At 37.6% G+C, this 16,231-nt stretch overlaps 1 protein-coding gene across 22 annotated transcripts in view; it reads left to right on the top strand.

The window, feature by feature from the left end:
- Positions 1-16,231, top strand: part of RBMS3 (RNA binding motif single stranded interacting protein 3) — a 682,345-nt gene that overhangs the window by 626,405 nt on the left and 39,709 nt on the right. The window lies entirely within an intron of this gene.

Genomic DNA, 16,231 nt, shown 5'->3' with positions numbered 1-16,231 from the left:
ATGATTATACATGCTTGTCTACCCAATATACCAATGTACTCAAATCAGCTTTAAACCTACTTTCATCATTTTGCTCAACATAAAGGAGTAAGTAAGACTGTGTTGTGAGCATAGTTGTGTCAAGTAGTGTGTGACAGTGCCTTGCTCTTTCATCTTTTTGACCTAGCTGGGCAATGTGTAAGCCATTATTATGCCACAGTAATTCATTCTTTTTTTCACTTCAAGGAAAGGCTATGTTAACTCTTTTGTGATGGTGAAATTCTTGTGGGTACATAGAAGTCATTAAACTCTTTGAAGTTAACAATTCCACTATCTAGTATATGTCCTAGGCACATCATAAGCATTGCTTTTATATGTTCTAAAGGACAATAGTTTTGCTCAAATGTGGAAGTTTCCCTCTTAGAAGTGTCTTCTCTATTTCAAAGGTTGCTATCTGTCAATATGACATGTTCCAAAACGAGGACCCAAGCCAAGCAAGAGAAGAACAATCAGAAAGCTAGAATGTGTGGCAGAGGAAGATTAAGAAATCCCAAATGAGTTTTCTGGCTGGCACCCATTTTTACCCTAGTTCATTGGTTAGTTAGTACTGATAGGTCAGTGTGCTTTATTGTGAAACTGTTTGGCTTAACTGTGAGGGAATCCATTTTGCCAACCTCTGACTTAGTAACTATAGCAAATTCCATGTGTGTCAGTGAGCTTTTCAGGCAGTGAGCTTTTGCTGTGATCTGGTTAGACCTTCGAGCAGCTGACCCATGGTTATAATCTGCATGTCAAGTCTGAAGCTAGTATGCTTGATAAGAAGTGAAAAGATGAATCATCATCTTTAAAATATGGGACAGTTGCCAGCAAGTTCTATTCTACAGAGTTGGAATGCAACTTCCTAAAACTGATGAATCAGTTCTGAGGATTGGTGATGGGCTCTAATTTTCCTGAAGGTTTTCAAAGGTTTTTGAAATGACTCTGAAATAATCCAATAATTAGTGTTGTACAATATTAAAAATCCTGCCACGGTACTTAATTAAATGCAACCATAGTTGCTTCTCTGAACTGAAATTAACTCCTTGGTTTGACGTATTGCGAGCCCTCTTATACAGGTGGATAATTCAAGTTCCGCAATGAGTTTTGGTCACCTAGTTTCTCAGTTCAGTAGGTCTGCAATTGAATCATTTCCTCTTAATGGGTGACTTGACTAAGTGGTTTGAAAGTAATTAGCAAACCCAGTAGATCTGATCTTGAAGTGTACGATCAGCATCTTATCAGGAACTATTCTTTTCCTGTGGGAAGCTGTGGTCAACTTCTCTACAAATACAGAGCACAACTTGTTCCTTCTTCTAAGGAAGCTAATCAAGGAATAGTTGCACCATCCCAGACATGTTTTGACTTGTGGTAAAGTGATCCCAGCTGATTCTAAGGGCATTTTCAGAAAGTCTATTCTTTATTAGTACTGGATGTTTTATTTGGTCACTTTAAAGGAAACAGTAATTGACTTCTCACAGGCGCAGACTTTTTTTTTAATCCACTAATACATTTTAATCTTGGGGCACAGCTATAAATGGGATATGCTTCCGCTCCAGAGCAATTCAGATTGATTTTGTTTCTACTTCAGAAATGTATTATAGTAGACCCGCAGTATATAAAAGTGCTCAGTGTGTTGAGATGAACTGGCCCTGTGGTATATGCAGCTCTTAATGGGAGCTCAGTACATTTAGGGAAGTGGTGATTGATTGCCTGGTGCTTGGGCTAATTGATACGGCACTGAGTTAGAAGCTCTCAGCTCCATCAAAATCGCACATGACAGTGCTCCAGCGCTTCTTAATATTGACTGGGTAGTTCATACAACAAAAACAGCATGTTGTGGAGGAGATTTCCAGAGCTGAGTGAATCTTCCTTCAGCATCAGTTGCATTCTTTCCAGAAAGGCTTCCTGCCTGGAGTAGCATTACTCCTCCGCTGGAAATTTTTTAAAAGGATGTTCTCAGGTCTGTTTATTTTTTATGGGTTTGGATGCGGTCACTGAGATCCTGTGAGATCAGAAGTATGGAATGAAAGTGGCCACAGATGACACTTGAACTATTTCCACAGCTGGATGCACACCAGCCAGAGTAGGCGGTCTTCTGTAGATGAATTAGTTCGTTGAAGTACATGATACAAAACATCTGTTACAATGAGAACAAACAAAAACAATGTGCCTTTGAAGACAGCGATTTGTTGGGAACTGATTGCAAGGGTGCTGAATGAAGCAGTTGTCAGCAAGGAAACGTTTTCAGGCTTGCCCTTGCATGAACTACAGCAAAACTACACAGTAAAAATACCTATGTTCAATCAAGCAAAAGGTCTTCTTTTCCCAAATGCTGTTAGACCAATCCCTAATACAGCAATGGGTTGGGAGAGAGTCTTTCTGTACCAAATGTTTTTTATACCCTAAACCACTTTTAATACAATGGTACAATTCCAGCTGAGTGGCTATAAAAACTTAGAAGCTACATTGGTACAATAACTGTTATTCTGTCAGTCGTTCCCCACACTGGTTTATTACCAGCTGTCTTGAAGTGCAATAGACATTTTTCATTGTCACTGCCACCTGATGACAAATAAAACCTTCAAAATGTTTTTGCTCAGAGGAGTAGCTCACAGCTTCTAAACAGAAGCAAACCTTTCATGTCACCTTAATGAGCAAAACTGATCCAAACATTCCCACTCCATTTTACCCTTATGAGGCAGTTACTTTTGGCTGCCTTTTGTTTTTTTCTCATGTCTGATCTGATAAGAGAGTCGAAATTCTAGATATTTTTTGGACTAAACGTGCATGATAGATGCATAAATGTCAGACGGATCAATCGGGAAAGGTGTTTGTTGATACAGGTCAGTATTGCTCTTGTAGACAGTTCAGAGAAAATGTAGTGTTGCTAACATGGTATTTTAGCCATGAATTGGAGGCAAATATATACTAAAATACCATTTCCTTCTTTTTTTTTTTTTTTTTTTTTTTAATTTCTTTTTTTTTCCTGAAGCAAACATACAAACTAGGACACAGATTTGATAGATGGAGAACAAATCCTATATGCACAATAGGAGCACTACCAAAGTATGTTCCCAAAGAGGGTTTTTGCCACGTCTCTGTGCACATAAGGTGGGTTGTGGAAGTCGAATCAATAAATAGAAATAAATTTTTTATATCAAGTAGTAGAGATATGTGATTTTGGACCTGGAAGTCCTTTACTTCTCCCCCAGCTGCTGGCCTGCTGTGTCTGCAGAAGGCAGTACATTTTTGTGGAGGCTCAACAAATAGAACAGGTGCACCCAAGGGTCTTGGTGTCAGATGAGCCTGTTGGGAGAATGCATCTTTCTCTGGATGTACATCTGTGATCAAGTGGTAGGTGTCTGGAGAGGCCGGAAGTTGCTGAGGAAGCAAAGTGAAGATTTTTGTTCGGTTCAATTGATTGTAGTTTATGCTTTCCTCATGAGCAGAGTGTCATTGTAGACATCGTCATAGTTTATTATAGCTGTACAAGACAATTATGTTAATTTTACTTTTATTTCCTAATATTCTTTGATCTCATGCACATCAAAGATGTAAAATTTTAGTCTTGTTGGTAATTAGCTAGAAAGCAAATGTGTTGTCTGTCAGCACGGAGGATACAAGCACAAGAAACTGTCCTAGGGGAGTCTAGGTTCCAGTCTAAATTTTTTTTTTCTCCTCATCAGATTCTTATTTCTCTTTCATCCATTGCATTGACCATTACATAAATGTACTGGAAGTAAACTTTGCCACTGTGAAATTCATTCAGCTTTTTAAACCACTCAGCCATTTGGTATGGATCCTCAATTGAGACAAGGTTGTTTAGTACATGAAACAAAAACATACATCAGTGTTTCCCAAATTTGCAACAACCCCCTTGTGGTCTGTATTGACAAAGGCTTCACGCTTGCTTGCTGTTAGTTTTGTGCAGACCAAGGCTAATGCTGTGCACAGTTCTGGTTTAATTCAACCATTATAATCCAAAGGCTTTGATTCCTAACTTGTGATTAGTGCTCTGGTCAAGAAGAGTAAATGACTATGTGCTAAATCATTTGAATCATAGTTGCTCTTCAAAGTTGGCTTTCTGAAAGGAGAAAACACACAGCAATTATTTTACAGTTTCTGCAGTGAATCTCTGCATTTGTACTTTATGCCTACAACTGGTGCATTTATACACTGAGATTTATTCTGAGGATTGACCCCTCCCCCCCTTTTTTTTTGTTCATGAATTGCAAAGAGATCATTATCTTCATAAATTTGTTTACTGTCCAAAACTGTTGTATGAATAATTTATAGCAACATTTCAGCCTAAGGATTGTTCTCAGTGTGCATAACAAGAATTTATTAAACGGTTTCATACTGGAAGTTGTTATTAGACTTGCTGCTTTCCTGCTCCCAGGTTGGTTGTCCTTATCTTTATTAATTACTTCAGCTTCTAGACAAGATGACTGTCTTGCCACAGAATAAGATTTTATTTCTTGATTAAGCAAGTCTGCAGGCAGCCATCAGTTGCCTATATAGTAGTCACTGCTGAAAATAAAACTAACAGAAAATTTAGAATTGGATTTTTTAAAAATAAAAATAAAAATCACTGAATCGCGATCTAAATCTGAAGGCAAGAGCAGAATCATTCTTGCCTGGTATAATTCATTAATTGCATTCTGTATGTGGTATAAAAATCTATTAGATACCTGCATAGTGATGCAGAGTTTGGCTTCCATCTCTGAGGATTAAAACAGTGTGAAACTCTGGTAGCATTCAAGTCAGTGACAGAACTCTAATTGATTTCGGTGGGGACAGGATTTCAGGCCAAATTTTTCAAATTCATGAAGCTAAAATCTGTACTTCGCTGTTACTGTTGGATTATGGAGGTTTTAGCTGCTGATATTGTAAATAGCCAAAATTTTGTCTTCGTCTAGTTTCAAGGATGTGCATTCACTTCTTTTCTGTGTTTCTGTTCACTCACAGTCACACAAGGCTGAAACACCACAAAACAGAATCTTTCATGATACTGCCGTTCCTAGATAGTAGAAATAGTACAAGAAGATACCACAAAGAAAATACTACACACAAACCATTTCATGTACTTTTTTGTTCCACAAATGGATTTTCTGTGTGCTTGGAAAACCCACTGCAGAACAAAAGTATGGCTGCCAAGATGTTGGTCTCTATTGGTGTTTATCGGAACATCTGCTGTTAGTTATGTTGTGTCTTTTGATGTCAAAGAAAAAACAAGGGCTTGTTCGGTTTTTGGTGGAAGGGGGTTCAAACGGAATGAAGATTCACAACCATGCAGTGCAAAGAGTCCAGCCCTCTAGTCTCCATCACTCTGGAATTAATTACAGACCTCTTTTTTCTATCCACAAAGCTCTCAAGAAAAGATGGGAGTATTACCCACTTGCCTATCATCTTGCTCCTATTTATCTTCCTTTAGATGTTTCTTGTTTCCTTTTCCTCTGAGGCTACCCTTTGCCTCTGGCTAGGACTGACAAGGCTATTACATATATAGTACTTTGTGAATAATAAAATTTGGCTTTGTGGGTTGAATCAAATAATAATGCTAAAACTTGTCCTGAAGTGAAAATCTGCAGAGGGAGAGGGTAGTGACATGGAAAAAGTTGAGAAAATGTTGTTTTGACTCAACTCCAGGAGACAGCTTGGGATTGGGAAAAGGGAGAGAAGAACAAAGACAAAATGTCTATAATCTTTGTTTTCATTTCTGGTCTATTGAACTAATTTTAGATTTTTTTTCCTTCGAATTTAGATAAATTCTGAAATGACATGTCATTTTGAAATATGGTAGAAACACTGCATTTTGACAGTGCCAATTTTTTTTCATTCCTTTGGTCACAATTATGTGGCAAGTGTGACCTGAATTCACAGGATATTCTATGCTACCTCAAAGTGCTCTTTCAGAATAATTTACTGTTCATCTCAGCAGTGGTTGTGTACTGTCCGGCTAGCCCTTTTTTCCTCCAGCCTATACTTTGTTTTTGAACTCCAAAGCACTTTTACCTTTGTGTAACAGATGTCTTCCTGAGTTTGTGGCTGCCCAGTCTGTGCTTCAAAAGGCTGATCATTCAGCTTGGGTCAAAGACTTGCTCTGGTGCATTCACCACAGTAGTGGGCAACAATCTTATTTTTCTTTGGCAGTGGAGCAGGTTGTTCAGCACTGTCTGAGCAAACAATGTTTGGTAGTAGACTGTTTCCAGTCAGCTGCCTGCTTGCCTGAAGAGTTGACTTACGTTGGATGAAAGAAGGGTTTAGAAAAAAACCTTGACAGTTCTTGACCTGTTTTTTCTTTGGTAATCCTTAAGACCTGTGATTTTTTTGTCATTGTGTCATTGACTAGTAGAAAATGGTGGTTCACCTGAAAAGAATAATAAATTGGAAGTGTAAATAAATGTATGCTGAAGAGATTTGCCTAATTTGCTCCAATAAACCCATACATATTAGAAAACTGAAGCAGGAAACCCAGACTTAATTTGTCCATGTTGCTTTGATGGCCTCTTTCATTGATGGACAGAAAATGGCTTTTAAGCAAGTAGTCCAAACCTGGGATATGTAGAAGTCTTGACATTCATTTGCCAAAATTGATGACTGTTTTGAAGTAGATTTAAATGAATTGTGATGTGAGGCAAATAACAAGCAAGGTATTACCACAGTGGAGAGAGAGTAAAAAAGCTTTCAGTAATTCTAAGCATTGCAATGCATGCTAACCTGCACCCCCACCCTTCATTGGTCTTGGGAATGTTTTATCACAAGTTGCAGTGAGATCTTTTTCTGATGAAGAGTGTCTCTCTGTGAGTAGCTGATGCACAGACAAAACTGAACAGCTGTAGCTTGATAATGACTTTCAGTCCCAGCAAACTTCAGCAACAACCCAACCCAGTGACCCAGCATTGAGACTCCCTGTTCTATTACCAGTCCTCTGAGCCACTCTGTTCCCTCCATGTACTTCCAGCATATTTAACATGTTACAGCTGCGCTCAATGCTATACAATAGTTAAAAGGGCTGCCAGCATTTCCAGTATGAACTCATACTTTAAGGATAATAATTCAGCTGTAAAAATGTGCTTGAGGCTGAAACTTTATAAGGAAGATCTCGGCCCAAGAGTGACTTTATCTGAACCAAGAAAAAAACAAAAACAAAAAAGGAAATAGCTAAAATCTATTCTTCTTGTCCATTTTTTTTTTTAACCTGGCTGGACCATTTTACACTATGAAGCATTAACTCATGAGGGTTGAAGTGCATTCCGTCAATATTTTCTGTTATTACTTGAAAAGAAAATAACTGAAGTTTAGAGCAAGGTAGATTTAAGCTAACCATTTTCGATTAATTATCTGTACACTATGAATTGGGAGATTTAATGAGATTAAATGATTTCTCTTATTAATTAATTTAAACTGAGGATGTGATCAAAACCTCCTGTTCCCTTAGGGCCTGGAACTGCAATGACCCGAGCTGCATCCCAAGTCTGAACAATCATGAACCTGGGAAAGTTCAGATGCTGACCCAGACCCATTCCAGGGCCTTAATAATAAGCTAGCACTCAAGGCCTCTATATGTCACTTAGTTTGTAAAGCATGTAGAGATGCTCCCTTCTGCTTTTGTAGAAGGGAGACTTATAAATTTCAAAATTTATTGTAGTATACAAGCTGATCTCACTGGAAGTACTTTAAAGCAAATGAGGACTTGAAGTATCACATTTTTACTTAGAAAACCTGTTCAGCTCCTGTATACTTCTGTTTTCAGACTGTTGACACAAAAGTGAGGACTTGAGTTTGATTTCATTTGCGTAAGTCATACCACACTGATTTAAATGAGGTTACTTTTGAATTGCTTGCTCCCTGTGCCTGGTGCCATCAGCTTTACTGGCTTCTTTTGGTTCCATGCATTAGGGAAAAATTTTTAAGCTAAGGACATTTTTGCAGCATTGTCTTCTTCTGATTGTGCCTGTTGGGCTGGTTGGTTGTTTAAAAGAGTAGAAATCTGCACAGGAGTCACTGAAAATGGTGGAGTTAAACCGGTGAGGCAAAAGTCACATGTTGGAGACTTGTACAGCTGAGTGCAAACAGCAAGTGGTCTGTTGGCAGAGAAATCATGGTTAAAATTTGTAAAGGCATGAGTGAGGCATAGGGTCACATCGCTTGCTATGATGGAATATGAAGTAAAAAGTCACTATTGAAGGTTTATGCCTCAGTCTTCTGTTTGAGTTCTCTCCCCAAGCTGGCACTGCTAGTTACCCAAATTTAAGAACTCAAAATGCAAATCTCAATGCAGAATGGAGTGCCTTTCACCCATACCCTTCCTTTAGAGGTAACTATAGCAAAGAATCCAGAAAAGGAAACATAGCTTGGGACCTATGGCAGAGTGTTTATAGTTTGAAAAGTTGTTGTTTTATTTTTTAATGAGAGGAAAGGCGGGGGTGGGATAATTTTATTTTGGTAACTGTGCTAGAAAGTGTTCTGTTGAAATTTAACATATGGCATTACAAATCAAACAGAACATGACGGAGGTACCAATTTCTGTATATGTCCTCTCTAGTAAGGCAGCATTTCTCCATTACAAGTTCAGAATGGAACTAATTGTTACATAACGTGATCTGTGGCTTAGTACTGGATTTCCATGTATCAGCTGAAGTCTGAAAAGTATTATTATTATTCACCATAGTCTTATGGAGGGTGGAGGTTGGGTTTTTATCTGGACTTCAGAGTGATGCAGCAGTATGAGTCTCTCCTCCCCTGCTGCTGGATTCTTGGGAAACCTGGTGACCCCTGCAACAGCATGTCAATGAGGGTACAGATTTGGGCCTAGCTTGAGAGTTAGCTCTGAACTGGTCAAGAATCATCTCAGGCTCAACATTACAAGGACCGCCATACAATCCATGAACAACTGTGTGAGAACCATGAGCTCATTCTCATTTGTTTTGACCATCAATAGTAAATTTTGAATTGCAAGAACCCGTCTGTTCTTGGAGTTTCAGGGAGACACCCTGATACCTACTTCTCCCTTGACTATTATCTTCTCAGGAATCAGGGAGCTCATAGAGGAGCACTCTGCTGTCAGCCACAGTGGCATACCTTCTCAGTGCTTCATCAAGTACTACTTCCTTGTTCTTCTGAAAGCTGAAGACATTTCAGACATTTTCATGTAAGAGTGATTGTGATTCTAATCAGGTCCTTCTAGTGCTATGGACCTGACACTCTACACAGCCATGCTATTTTCCTCTGTTTCTGGTTGCGTAGGATGTCATTTTGCCATCTTACCTCTGATGGATACATGGGGCTGTATTACCAACATGGTAATAAACAATGTTGTTTTTTTTTTAATCTTGTGTTATTAGCCAGTTCCTCAGATTTTCTGTTGTTCCCAGTGTCAGTGTTTGTCCTTCAAATAAGTGAATCTTCTGGCGCAGCAGCTGAATTGCAGTTCACGTGGAGCAAATCCCTCCTGGTTTCAGGCAGGATATGAAACACAGCACATCTGTTGGAGATCACAGTTGCTGTTCTGTCACTGGCCATTGCAGTAGTGAGGCTAGAAGTGCATGTAGAAGAAATATCACAGATATTTCCTCTGCAAACCTAGTTAGCCAGTCTCGGTGCCTGGCAAATGACCTGTGTACTAAATCTTGCCTGGAAAAGCAGATATCCAGTACCACAGACATTTGGGGCGATCAAATGTCCATTGTCATGACTTCATGAAGACACACAGACAGGCAGGGCTGCCTCACCTTGCCCAGAAGGCTTGAGTCCCAGAGAAGGCCAAGGTGTTACCACATTCAAAAAATTATCTGCTTGTTGAAAGAAAAAGTGTCAAACTAGCCCAATAGCCTTAGTGAGTGTAATAGAAATAGCAATATCCTTTTTTATTCCCATATGCTATTATTATTATGTAAAGATAAAAGATTAGACTATTGAGGGTGCAAATATAGAATCCTTTTTGAAAGTTTGATTTGAATCCAGTAGGGCAGGAAAGTGAAAATTTAGGATGTTGATGCTCACTCATGTTTTAATTGTGCAGTTCTTTAAATTTCACTTTGTACCTTGATAGAACTAGGAGCTGCCATCAAGTCAATTTTCACATATGGCTGTAGTCATGAAGGAATAGAACTGAGCAGAATGTTTTGCAGAAGAAATATTATTTACTTTTCACATCAGCAGTAGAAACTCCATTCTGATCCTGAGAAAATCTAGTTTAAAGCAGAGACTCCTGATTCCCTTTATTAGGATTTTATGTCAGCTTCTGGAAAACAGTGGATGAAGGAATTAGTCTACATCAGAAAATATGCTTAGCAGCATAAACAGAATGGAATTGCCAAGCATAACGTTTTAGCATGTGTCACACACAAATGAGATATACATCAAGAATTTTGTACAGGAAATAAAGATTTGTTTCCACTAATAATGTTGAGGTTTTGAAATCTGTACTTATTTTGACATGGAATAAAATGATGGTTATTTTTGTGAAATCTGATAGAGGGAGGGAATGGAGAAGATTTGTTCTGTATGTTTCAGTGGTTAGGGTAAATCGCAGCCACTGTGCTTCCTCTGTCAGCTGGAGAAGCTAAGCCTCATGTGAGTGTTGTGAGGATGTTTTTGTTAGCTATGGCTGTTCTTGAAAGAGCAAAAGCACTATTGCATGGACATATGAAGCCAGAGCACATCCAAGTGTACTTGTAAACTGAAGGGTAGAAATAAAACAAAAGAAATGTGATTTCTTGGTCCCCCCTAGAGTGGATTGGAAGAGGAGGCAAAAGCTGTCTTTATGTGGTCTCAAATGCCCACTGTGACAGGTCATATTCTTACTGCAGCAGCCCCTTCAAGTTAGCAGACCCCAGGGAAACTGCACACATTTTTGCAGGCAAATACTACTGGTTGCTTTATTTTGTTACTGTGGCAAGTTGGAGAAGAGGATGAAAAACAACTGTTTCCTTTGCAGTCTAAATGGAGCATATGGGCTTGTGGTCTAGTCTGTATGTGCAGATGATACGAGGAAAGGTACAGCACAGGGCTATCAAAGTGTGCTCCAGAGACAATGAAGTATATTTTTCTTTCATAAACATTAAGGGAATTATGGGAATTATCTTCATTGTCCTTTTGTAAAATGACCTTTCCTCCTGAGATCTTATTTTGGGTGGAAAAATTGAAGTCTCCCTGTAAAAGTCACTTTAGGCCTGAAATGAAATGGGGAACTGTTTGTTTACAACATAAACACTATTTCTACTTTATATTTTGAAGTCCTTTTGGAATAACAGACAGCTATATTGTGTGAAAGTTTCATTCTTTCTACTTGGGCAGAAGAATTGACTACTGACATAATATTACAGGGATATTCCTTGATGCACTTCCAATACCAATACAGTTGCTATTGCTTTATTTGTGCACATAGCTTTTGAGTAAAAAAAAAAATAAAAAAATAAAAAAAATCTATTGCATCAAATGCTTCTTTCATTTCTGGTTTTTGCCATCTTTTTTCCTGTGTCTGTATACAGAGGTTAATATCTGTATATTCTGAAAAACTACGTTTCAAGCTAAGAGATGGGACATATAGTTAACCACAGGAAAAGAGTGGGGAAAAAACAATAGAGAATATTGGCTGTTGTTGTAGGAAAGGTAGAATGTATAAAAGGGTTACTGTTGCTCTTTATTTACTGCACTAGATTATGTTACTTCTGGAAAGTAAATCTTCTGAACCTTCTGAACATAAGAAGAAAGTCCTCAAACATGCAGGGAAAATGAGGATGAGAAAGCTCGCTTGTATGTTTTCTAGAGCTTTAAATAAGATACGATGATGATATCAGATGAGAATTTGAATATATACCCGAAATCAGAATTATTGTAGTACAAGGTTGTGGTTTAATACTTGCTACAGAAACAGGACTCAGAGTTAAAGGTCTGCACCAGTGTTTGCCCATTGCAAAGTTCAAGTTGTTTTGAACTCAGTGCAGTATTTGGGCTTCCTGGTTGTTTTTCCCCACTTTTAGTGAGATTTTAAATTCAACAGAGTAATGAAATGAAATGAAATGAAATCTTAAGATTTGCAGAAGAGAGATTATTAGCTGATCTTCCTCACCATATTCATATAACTATTTAATCTCAGATTAGGCAAGAAATGCCAAGGCATTTGGTAACTTTCCATTGAGAAAGAGAGGAAAGTGTAGAAATATGTTTTCTTTGATCTTAAAGCGTGGTAGGTATTTGTGAGATATCAGCAAGTATCCCTTGCAAAGGTTACAATTATGGGCAGAGTGGTTTTTTACAGCTACCTTTAGTCTCTCAGCTATTGCCATGAAAGCCTGACCAGTGAACGGTCAGCTCAGATCATTTCACCAAGATCAGTGCCCTGACAAGGGGACTCTTTCCTGCTGTCTACAAGATGCAGCCAAAGGAGATGAGAGAAGTCAGTCTAGACAGAACAGTAAACCAATAGAGATATGTCTGCCATTTATTCTGTATGCAGAGGGAGTATGTTTATGTGGAGGAAAATAAAAAAAAAAAGTATGTTTCATATTAATTCTTGATAGACAAGTCTTGCCTGATAAGTATGAAGAAAATCATCCTTTCACTCAGTTTAATAAAACCCCAAGAAACAGCATGTTCTTGATAACATAAAGACATTCACATGGTGGTATGGTAATAAGATTCAGATGGAATGACCTGGTGCTTATATGACTGCACACTGTGTCTCTAAAAAAACTCTGAAAAGTAGATTTTCTGCTGTAATGTTTTTTGGCTTCAAGTTCTCCAGTATTTACAAGGTAAAATTTTTAAGTGTTTAATTTGTTAAAACTTCCTAAAAAAAATTTAAAAAAAAAAAAAAAGTAAGTTTTAAAATAGGCAGATGCTTATCACAAGCTTTAAAAACTATTTATTCAGCTGGCTGGTATTTGTGCCTTAAATCCAATATCAGTACGAGAACAGAAGAATAAAAGGGAAGCCTTTAATACAGTTCATTATCTAAAAAGCTGGGACTATAATCCTTCCTCCCACTGGCCCCCAAGTGCATCACTCAACTAGTGAACTCTATCTTCCTAAAGCCTGCTAATATACTTTTTATGTCTGATGTCAGTTTCCCACCCTTCAAGGCTCATAAAGTGGCATGTGTCATTGTACCAACATAAACTTCATTTCTAATTGTTCATTGCCAATATCTAGTTTGATATTGGCAATTACTTGAGGATTGTTTATTTAATTTAATAAACATGTTATATTTAGTTTTCTTCCCATGGTTTCAGTTTGTTGCCATAAAAAGTAGTGTTTGTAGTTGTTAAAACTGGGAATCTTTCTCTACAAATGATAAACCGGGTGATACCTCGAAACAAATATATTGACTTTCTTTTATGAAAGTTATGTCCACAGAGCTCAGAGCATTTTAAAACAGCAAAGTCTTTCAATTAGGTCTAAATATCAATGAAATTATCTTTGGTTTATTGCAGTACTGAAAAAAATCATAGATTTTCTTCTGTGTCATTGGTTCTTTGCACGTTGACCTGTTCATTTCTTTTAAAGTCAGGATAACACTGACAGAATTGTCTGATGATTCATATGCCAAGATTATCTTGCCAAATTTGACTGGCATTATAGCAACCAGTTTCTTGCAGGAATTGTGAAAAACTGAATAATTTTGATGCAGAAGGGCAGACTTCAGTAACTGGCTGGCATGCCAATAACTTGTTTTGGCAAAGACAGTGGCAAAAACTTCATCATAATTTCTTCTACTGCTTTTTCAATTAAGCATGGCCTTCAGTAGCATCATGCCATGCTAATATGTCTCTCTATAAAGCTTACAACATCAGTAAACCCAGACATACAAGCAGATGAAGATGTTGCTGCAACCTTTGCCAGTAGCCAAATGGACTTTTATCAGCAAATGCTGGTTATGAACTGAAAAGAACCAAATTATTTTTAATGTGAGGGTAATGTCTGTTGCAAGACATCATTGTCTTCCTCAGATAAATAAGCTGAATATGGATGGACGTGACAGCATGTATTACAAAATGGTCTGGAGACTGACGGTCACCCTAACAACCAGACGATATTTCCTTAATGAAGTATAATTTTTTCCCTACATGATCACAAGAGGATTCTACAAACTCTGTTGAATTAATGGACTAGCAAATGCATATAATTCTCTGCTCTAGGTAACTGTCAGCTTCAAACACATTAAGCTGGTTCATGAAAGCTGCATTGTTTATTTTTTTTTCTCAGCATCTTTTCCTAACATATTAAATTGTGTATATTTAGAGATCAGAATATATGCATTCTCTATTTAACATAATATGTATAGTTTACATGAGTAGTTTTTTCTCCTTAACATATTTTCTCTCCAATCCATATTTCTGTGAAGAATTTGTTTGCAAAACTGTCTTGCTTGCTCAAAGAAAGACATTTGGTATCAGATTTTTCCACTATGTGTCTGGCCCTTGCATTTGCTGCACTAAATCACAAGACTTTCTTCACCGCCCTTTCTTCAGCTGTAGGTTTTTGAATTTATACACAGAAATAGCTATCACTCAGTCACATCTGTAATCACAGATAGTTTCTCCAAACATTCCTTTGCAATAAACGTCTCTAAGAAGAATTCTAGGTATATTAAGGTTTTGGACATCCTAAATTGCAGTATTGGGCTGCAGGAGGGTGTGGTGTGACTTTCTGCTTATCCCATTACACTTCACAACGTGATCTGTGCTGAAACCTCTGAGGCAATTGTCCATCTCTAAGTAGCAGAAGAAAACTGTCTGTAAAGGGAACTAAGAACTAGTTTACAGCTGACAAATTTGGTTTGTGTGTTTACAGTTTGGTACAGTGAAAAATGTTGTTTTGTGATGTGAGTCATTCTGAGCAGTGTTCATGATTTCTTACTGTAATCAAAGAGCAGGTGAATGTTCAAATCCCCAGGACAGAGTCTGGATCTGTGTTCCTCTACAAGTGCATCTCTGGTATCCCAGACTGCTGAATTTTGCTCATGTCTTTCCTTGGGCATGATGCTACTTTAAGTAGACTTGTGCACTGAATGCACAATGCAGTGAGTGCAGAATGGGCTAAGTAAGTGTATGTCCTACAGAGCAGATTTCAGACTTTCAGGAAAATGAGTAGATTTTTCAACAAAAAGAGAGGAGCAGCATGAAAAAGAAGAGTGATGTGTAAGTAAGAAAGAAGAGTATTTAAAATTATTTAATAACCCTACTTTGATTGTCTAGATTTTCAAGGGTCCATGGTAACAGGGATTATCACTCTGGTAGCTCATTAATGTAAGTTAATCCATAGGTTAGTTTACTGCAATTACTGTAATCTAGTACAAGTTACTATGGCCAAAAAAGGCACGAAAGTGCTTGTAAGTGCTGCAGGTTTGATGCTCACACACCAACTGGTTTGTTCTGGAAGTATTTATTTGGAATCATGACAGATATTCCATGGAGACTGTTTTCAGTAATTTGCCAAATTTATCTAGTGACTGTTGTCAGTACAAGAAGTGTAATTTAGTATGTGACATGAGACAAGTGTGTATGCATTTTGTACACCAATGTATTACAAAGAGGAACGACCAAGTTCCTGACCTCCACTTCATCATTGAATGCACGTAATGAGTTTCCATAAACTGCAAAATTCTGCTAGGATGTGTGCAGACAAAATATCATTGGAAGATGAGAAAAAAAACAGCAGTTGTCACTTCCCCAGCATTTTTTCTTTTTGTTTATTTCTTATTTGTAACTGAAAATTTGAAAGTTTTATGTTCAAGTCTGGTCCTTGTCATGGCAGTCAGGTGGGTCTACATAAATGTGAGATATGTATTCAACAAGTATACTGTGGTTTTTTGGAACTAGGCTACTTTGGATTCCAAATTAAAGGCGGATTTTATCAGTAATCTGAAACAACAACGACAACAACAACTCAACTTTCCTTCTTGTGAAAAACAGATTAATTCACCTTTTCCCAAGCTTTTTACCAGATAAAATATTGTGAATCTTTGTGTTCACAAAAAAATATGCACAAAGTAGAGCAATTAAATGTGAAGAAATCACTATAAATACCTCTGTGTTTCTCTATCTGGAAAAGAGAGTGCAAATGACTGTTTCTGATGGATTTTTTCTAACTAACACAGGAAATAGCATTCTATACTGTTGCACAGAAGAATATCATCTCTTCACTAAGGCATGAGTTCACCAATATTTGGAGCGGGAGAGCAAAAAATGAGGAATAAAAATAACAC

This window comes from Coturnix japonica, chromosome 2 (genome assembly GCF_054131305.1).
Source record: "Coturnix japonica strain WE chromosome 2, WE-NBRP24, whole genome shotgun sequence".
NCBI classification, from domain to species: domain Eukaryota; kingdom Metazoa; phylum Chordata; class Aves; order Galliformes; family Phasianidae; genus Coturnix; species Coturnix japonica.
This window is presented reverse-complemented; position numbering and strand designations above follow the sequence as displayed.